The 8,442-nt window shown below is 33.6% G+C and overlaps 1 protein-coding gene across 1 annotated transcript in view; it reads left to right on the top strand.

The window, feature by feature from the left end:
- Positions 1-2,026: 2,026 nt before the first annotated feature.
- The window catches only part of LOC114293546 (uncharacterized), a 97,979-nt gene continuing 91,563 nt past the window's right edge, over positions 2,027-8,442 (top strand). The window contains exon 1 of the mRNA XM_082908937.1: positions 2,027-2,162. The gene's annotated coding sequence lies outside the window, so the exon portion shown is untranslated. The remainder of the gene's footprint in view (positions 2,163-8,442) is intronic.

Genomic DNA, 8,442 nt, shown 5'->3' with positions numbered 1-8,442 from the left:
GAGGCTACGGACAACATTTTTTTATTTTTATGTTTTAAATTTGATACCTGACAATATTTTCTAACAATATATATATAATAGATGCAATGACATTTTAAAACAGTAATGGTTATAAAAGTTCTTCAAATTAATTTAACAAATTAAAGGTTAAATTAGTGTATCTTAAATTTAAAATGTTTAATGAATTTTGAAATGTGATTTAATTTTCTTAAATGTATGTAATTTAAAAAATTAAAATAACCAATGTCTATATGTCATGTGTGTTTTAGATTTTAAAAATTCAAAAAACTTAAAAAAAGAGAGTTAGATAGATGAAATTTATAAAATAAAAAATTAAACCAACCAATAATATATTGACATATGTATTTTCATATATTAATAATTCAAAAAATTGAGTAAATTGTGTTGAGAGTTCTTTTAAACTTCAAACACTATTACAACGTTAAAACCGTATGATGAGATAGAAAATGCGGTATATCCTCAAACCTTAAACCCTATAAATGTGCCTACATCAGCTCCTCCTCTCAATCTCTATATCTGAACCACACACAAACCCTAACCCTAACCCTAACCCTAACCCTAAGTCAGTCTAAGCAGCAGCTGGAGACATTACCACGCATCTTCAAGTTCAAGTATTTATTTTTCTGATATCGTCTTTCTTTCTTTCTGATATGATGAATAATTTTTTCAAATTTTATTCAAAGTACTTGAGATTAGATGTTTGATATTGCTTGAAATATGTTTGAAATTACGTGATTATTGTTTATAGTTATTGTTGTTGTTTTTATTTTTATTTTTGGCTGAATTGTTAGTAAAAAAATTATTGTCTATTTGGGGGAGTTTTTGGCAGATTTGGAATTTCATTTTATTTTTCGTTTGGTTGTAGTGGCGTCCTAATTTCCTAAACAGAATGCTGAAAGATGAAAGTGTTCCTCATAGATTTTTTGATTGGTCCGAGAACCGCATTTTCATGGTTCGGTTTGGTTTATTTTCAAAATTTTCATGGTTTGGAATTTTATGAAACCGTAAGTAATGATTTGGTCTTGATTTATTTAAAAATGAATCAAACCAAACCATGCTCACCTTAATTCAAAAAAAAAAAAAAAAAAAAAATTATGCTCGCCTCTAAAAATTATGAGCATTTTATATTTTTTTTTTTGTCATAGTTTTTAATTTAAAAAAATAGTTCAGAAAAAATATTAAATCATTATTTTAAATATTTTTAATTTATATGGCATTTTAATATTAGTTTCATTTCGAAGATATCATCAGTATGTTTTTGTAATGGTACTAATTTTATAAAAATAAATTTATAACATTTTAATTATTTAACTATTTATTATAAATTATTAATTTTTTTAAAAAAATATTGTTGATATTTTTTGAATGGTTTGAAATTTAAAAAATTAAATGGGACAATTACACACACAAAAAAAAAAAAAAAAAGAAGAAGAAGAAGAAGAAAGTGGGTTCGAGTTATATAACAAAATAAATACAAAATTTTTAATTTTATCACTTTAAACCTTAAATTTTTAATTTATTTTCGATCTAAATTACTTGTCGATTTTTGTTAAGTAAAATTGATAGAAAAGGAATAGTTTAACTCATTGCAGATATATATAAAATATCTAAAGTATTATATTTTTTTGGTCGATTATATTAAATGAAAATAAGCAAAATATTTAAATAGAAAACAAATTAAAAGTTTAGAATTTAACTTGACTAAATTAAAAATTCAGATTTAGCTTGTTGAAAGGGTCATACTCTAAGTTTTTTTTTTTTTTATTTTATAGTTTTTTTCAAATTCGATTTACATATTAAAAATTATATGCATTTTATTAAATTAAATAAAATAAAAGTAAAAAGAAAAAAGAAAATGGAAAGAGAAGAGAACAAGAGAGAGTTAGAGGGAAAGTGAATGAACGCGTGAAAGGGGTTTTGCACTCTTCTCCATCTCTAACTCTTCTATATTCTATCTCCACCCGATCATCACTGCCTATATATATATATATCGACTGATCTCTCTTCTATCTGTTTATCTCTTTCTAAACCCTAAACCTTTTGCAGCCGAAATCCCTAAACCACGCAGCAACCAGATAAAAGACGAAGCAAGCAAGCTTGAGACATTACTGAAATCATACATTACGCATCTTCAAGTTCAGGTATTTATTTTTCTGAAATCGTCTTTCTTTCTTTATGATATGATGGAGAATTGTTTCCAATTTTATTCAAATTTGCTTCAGATTAGTTGTTTGATATTGCTTGAAATCTGTTTGAAATTGCGTGATTATTGTTGTTGTTGTTTTTAGTCTGTTTTTTTTTTTTTTTAAATATTCACCTTGTTCGGTTCTAATTTTTGAACTCAATTCAAAAAAAAATTTAAAAAAAAAATCCAAAATTCCAATTTCGCGAACCATTTGGGAAAAAGAAAGGTAGACCCAAAATGAACATTGTAAATTGCAGAAACTCCAATAACCAAACAATTATCACTTTCTCAAGAACAATCTTGAAAAACAAATTCTGAAAGTTAACTTAAAAAATTGGAACCAAACAAGGTGGTTATTTTCAGTTTGGGGGAGTTTTTGCTGGGAAAGGAAGAGGAAGGGAGGAAGTTGGGGATGCTGATGATCTGGCAGATTTGGCAATGCCAAAGCTTGTGCTAAATTTGGCACAAGCCTTTGGCATTGCTATAATTTGGCAGCCAATATAGGATATGCTACTAGAGACCTGTTTTTGCCAACTCTTGCCTAAATTTGGCAATGGCAGCTCCTTTGGCAGCCCACCTTGGATGCTCTTAATTCTACACGCTCCATGCGAGCAACTGTTTTTTGGTGTATTCGCTAATTTTATCTCATTTCATTTTATTTTCCATTTGGTTGCTGCGGCGTCCTAATTTCCAGAACAGAATGCCGAAAGGTAAAAGTGCTCCTCACAGATTTTTTGATCGTTCCAGAGCATCTCCATATGCTCGCAGCCCTATAAACACTGAGCAGTACGGACCCAAAAGTAGTTTGCAATCAGTTGGGGGAGATGAGAAGGAATGGGAAGAAGTTAGATGCCCCATTTGCATGGAGCATCCTCACAATGCTGTCCTCTTACTCTGTTCTTCCCACGAGAAGGGATGTCGCCCTTACATGTGCGACACCAGCCAGCGCCACTCAAACTGTTTCGACCAGTTCTGCAAATCATCAGCCACTACTCCATCATCAACAGATCTTACTGAACAAGTTCCTCTTTACACTGCAGCCTATCACGGAGGAATTGAGGAACAGCAACAAAACATCATCCCAAGAAGGATTCATGGGAGACAATTCCAACCAAAGCTTTCGTGCCCACTCTGTCGGGGCCAAATTAACGGGAGTATTGTTATAAAACCCGCTCGCATTTTTATGAATTCTAAACACAGGAGTTGTTCTCTTGAGACCTGTGAATTTAGTGGGACTTATTCAGAGTTAAGGAAGCATGCAAGGCTTGAACATCCTTTTGTGCGACCATCAGAGGCTGACTCGAGACGCCAGAGTGATTGGATGAGCTTGGAGCATGAACGGGATGTGCAGGACATCATTGGTGCATCTGGGTTGGTGTCTGCCGAGGAATGGAATCCTTGGATGTCTTTGGATGGGGCCATTGAGGAAGTAATCCTTGGTTCATCTCAGTTGGAGTCTGCAGACGAATGGAATGTTTGGATGTCTTTGGATGAGGCCATTGAGGACTTATTGAATGCATTGCAGCCAGAGGTTGAGGATCAACAGTACAACACACTGCAAATGGAAGTTGAGTTTAACCCCTCTTTCTCTTTCTCTGAGATGTTTTTCTTATGTTATGCTTTGAATGAAGCAAGTGTTTCCGGTAGTTCTGAAGCCAGCGGCCAATCACTTAACTGGAGAACCACTACAATGTTGAGAACTGGTAATCCTCCAAGTCCAAGTGTTAATTCTTTGAACGAGACAAGTGTGTCTGGTAGTTCTGAAGCCAGAGACCAATCATGTAACTGGACAACCACAGCGAGGCTGAGGGTTGGTAATCCTCCAATTCCAAGGGTTGATTCTTTGAATGCGACAAGTGTGTCCGGTAGTTCTGAAGCCAGTGCTCAACCACATAACGAGAGAACCACAGCAAGGATGGGGGTTCGTGCTCTTCCAAGGGGCCCGCTTGCTAGTAGGAATGGGTAGCGGTTTTGCACAGGAGAGCAGGTCAAACCTGAGGAAATTAGTTCTGCAGTTGTTCTGTTCTGTGCTTTTGTTGTAAGTCAGAAACTCGAAAGAGCAAAAGTGTGTAGGTTTTCACCAAGTATTTTATGCTATGTCATTTATTGAAATTTATTCTTTAATTATTCTTTTTTTTTTTCTCAAATTAATGTACCAAGTGCTGTTCTGTGCAAGTTCTGAAATAGGTGCTTAATGGCACCTTAGATTGATTGAAATATACTTCTTGTTGTCTGGATTTGCTTTCTCACTCTCACTCTCACTCTAACCTGGATTTATCATGTTAGGGGAAAGGCTTTGATATAGCCCTTTGAACTGTGGATGTAATGGGAAGGTTTTTTTTTTTTTGTGTGTGTGTGTGTGTGTGTGTGTGTGTGTGTACTCTTCTTGAAGTTGGCTTGGCTATGAGTCATCTAGAAATTGTAATGGCTTTGGCATCTTCTTTTCTGCATTGAATTTTTCGTCTTGAACCAATTAATTTGAAGTTTTGGAGATGAGAAATAGGTCAAGTGCTGATCGATATGTCTATTTAACACAATGGTCTGATCCGAGAAACATTTACTTCTCAAAGCTGAGAAACATTTACTTCTCAAAGCTGTGTCGATCCTCCCCCATTGCCCCTCTAGTCTTGGTACGCCTTGTTAATGTCTTGGCTCTTTGTGAATGCGGTAATTTAGTTTTTCATTTTTGTAGCAGAGTTTGGATTCATGAGATTATTGTGAAATTGTGTTGTGTCTTCTGTTAAATGTTAACATGCATGACTTATAGCATATTGTAGTTAACTGCTTTGCAAGATTTTTGAAAATTGAGAATGTTGGTTTTAAGAGCCGGGCTTCAAGTATTAACAAAAATGAAAAACTCTTAAATTTGAAAAATCTGTTAAGTGGCCAAAGAGGGCTTTCATTTCATGGTATGCATCAATTATATCTAGAAAATTGGTAGAAAATCTTTTTTATTTTTCTATATATAGAGGCTTGTCTTGACTAATTAGGATATCTAATTTATCCAAAAATAAAAAAGTGTCTTCTCTTGGCCAATAGTCGTAACTGTTAACATCAAAAGGTAAAGCTTTGGTAGTATCTCTAAATCATCAAACTTTAGCAAGTTCCAATTGCTATCCTACTACTGAAAAATTATTCCTCTTGATGCATACGCCTGAAATAAATCCAGAATAGAATGATACAGGAACACATGATTTTTTAGCCAAAACCTATTATATCAAGTTTTTATTTTATTTAGTCGAATTGTTCAAAAATTATTACACTAGCCATGACTTAGTGATTAGATAAAGACAAATACATTTTCATATCCTTATTTGACTGTTCACGTATCATAAAACAATCAAGGATTGTAGTCTTGAATCAAAACTAGTTAGAGGAGTCGAAGATGAATAATGCCCGGAAAGTATCTCCTTTGTATACTTTTAATCTTATGCTTTTCCTAATTTTTCTTCTTCTTATTAACTCATTTATAAGCTTTGTTTTCGTTCTTTTATATATAATGCTATGTTTGAAAATAGTGGAAGAAAACTAGGATTTTAAACAAGTCTAAAGTAGAGATGGTTTGGGAAGCATATAATGAGGTCCATGGAACTCCAGACCCCAAACACTACTTTGTAATGCCACCCTCTTCAAATGTAGACGTAAATGTGGAGGACTATGGCCAGGGCAGCAAGAGAAAAATACATATATATATATATATATATATATATATCTTTGAAACTTTTGCTGCAAATAAAACTGAAAAACGTGTTACTGTTACTCGTAAATTCAACAAGTGGGAAGCAATGGAAATATTTTATGATGGTGCTTTAGATCTTATGGTTCACTTCAAAAAATATGAGCCGCATGTAAGTCTTTTCATCCAAATCTAATTTTTATTTTTATTTTTATTTTTTTAAAAATAAAACTTTATGGTTAATACTTTCTTTGGGCTAACAGTTTCATAGTAGCTTTTGTGGAGAAAGAGGATGGAGGAGACTAATAAACTCATTGGGCCGGTTGGGTGTGATTGTTAATGTGGGAATTATCACTGAGAGATTAAGAAAAATTTTGTTTATTTGTGATATATTTTAGTGGGAGGATTACCTATATAAAATAACATAATACGCTTTGATATTTTTAATATATTTTAATATTCAAAATTATATTTTGATATTATATTATTTTATGTTGATAAATATTTTTTCGTATAAATATATTATTATACTATTTTATTTCTCGGGCCAAAAATCCAAAATTAAATTTTCGTTGGTCAGAGGTCTAGGCATTTATTTTCATTGTCCATAAGGACAAGCTGCTGCAAAATGACGTACTACCCCAAGTATATATAAATATATATGATATACACGTGAATTATGCTCCAAATCCCACGATGATCGCCTCTCTCCCTCCCTCTCTCTCTCTCTCTCTCTCTTTCTCATCCTTATCTCTCTGTCTATTCTCTAATTTTTCTATTGCCACCAACTGACCATCACCATCCCCGTCGCCGTCGACTAACCGCCCATCTCTCTCCTTCTGTCTCTGTCTCTTCTCTCTCCTCGTTTCTCTGTCTCTACTCTCTCCTCTTCTCTTCACCTTCGTCGCAAAACCCTCAATCCAACTGATGTACAATTTTGATCACTGGCATCAATTCCTGTCCAATTAAAGCCCTAATCACTATCTCAATTTCTCAAGCTTCGTTTGATACAACTATTGCTTATACATAAATGAAGACGCCATGGCTAAGGTTTCAAAGGAGATCTTGTAACAACCCCAATCGCTGATTTACGTTAATTCGTGGTTAAATAAGCTTACTCAGTAATTAAGAGAAATTCCAAATTAAATTGCATGTGTGTGTTACCCTATTTGTGTTTATATCTGTTTAACGTAAAAAGACATGTTCATGTTTTCATTACAGATTGCGAATTGAAGATCTTATTGGCATCTGATTCAGAAATTGACTTGATTTATATGATAATTAAAATTTTAGAATTTTATGGTAGGTTTAATTAAAATTTAGTTCGGAACGATTAAATTAGAATAATTAATGCCTGTATGAATAGCTTAAACCAAGGTTAATTAATCACCACTAAACAAGCCTATATAAGGCTTAAAATGATTAAAGAACATGACTCATACTCTCATTTTATCATCTTTGAGGCAACAAAATGTAGAGAGAGAGAGAGAGAAGAAGAGATTGAGCTCAACTAGGAGAATTCTTGGAGAATCAAGCTTGAACCCTTTGAATTCACACCTTAGATATGAACATTTCCCTTAAATCTTGGAAATAAGGTACATAGGAAGTGAATTCATGAGTCACGTAGGGATATTTACATAAAATTGAAGAGAATAAGGTAGAATTATGTCAATCATAGAAGAAATGAGCTAATTGTATAGTTGTATGCATAATTCATGGATTTTGAGTTTTGATTTCAACAAATTCTTACATGCAAGAGCCTATTTTTGTTAAATTATGGGAGCTCATTGTGGTTTTGCACCTTAACACTTCATTTGTGCATGTTTGGGAAGATTTGAGTTCATGATAACACATGCATGTTATGTTCACATCATGTTCTTACATTTCAAGTTGAATTTTGCACAATTGACATACTTTTGGGCTTTGATTTCATGAAATGATCTTTAATTCTTAATATTTTTCAAGTTTAGACAAGTTTTCTTGAGTTTTGGCCCAAAAGAACATGACTTGTGGTTTTGAATTTGAGTTTTGAAGCTTAAAGGCAGTTCTGGAAATTTCAGAATTCGCGTTGTCCACTCAAGCGAGGAAAGTGACGCTCGAGTGTGAAAATCGAGCTCCTAGAAGTTTTACAAAATCTTACAGGTCACTCGAGCGACCAAAGTGGCACTCGAGCAAGGACCCTTTTACTCAGTCTTCCGCTCGAGCGACCGTTGAACGGGAATTTCACGCAACCAGTACTTTTTCCAAGTTTGCAGACTGCTCGATCAACGGAAGCTATGCTCGAGCAAACTTATTTTTGAACCCCTGCTCAAGCGAAGGAAGTTGCGCTCGAGCGAAGACCCTGTTTTCAGTAACTTTTGACTAACTCTTCTAAGTGCATATTTACATCCTCATGCCACCCCAAGTGTTCTTAGGCACCATTTGGACTCACATAGTCATGAAATAAGCTAGAAACACATAAAGAGAAAATTGAACTAAAATGAAATGGTGTTTCAGTTGTGCTTTTGTTATGTGTTTTGTTTAGGTGGACGTCTGAGGCTTAGTGACAACACAAACCACT

This window comes from Camellia sinensis, chromosome 15, assembly GCF_055761805.1.
Source record: "Camellia sinensis isolate YWXY chromosome 15, ASM5576180v1, whole genome shotgun sequence".
Taxonomy (NCBI): domain Eukaryota; kingdom Viridiplantae; phylum Streptophyta; class Magnoliopsida; order Ericales; family Theaceae; genus Camellia; species Camellia sinensis.
Note: the sequence above shows the minus strand (reverse complement) of the source record. Positions and strands in the feature narration are given on the sequence as shown.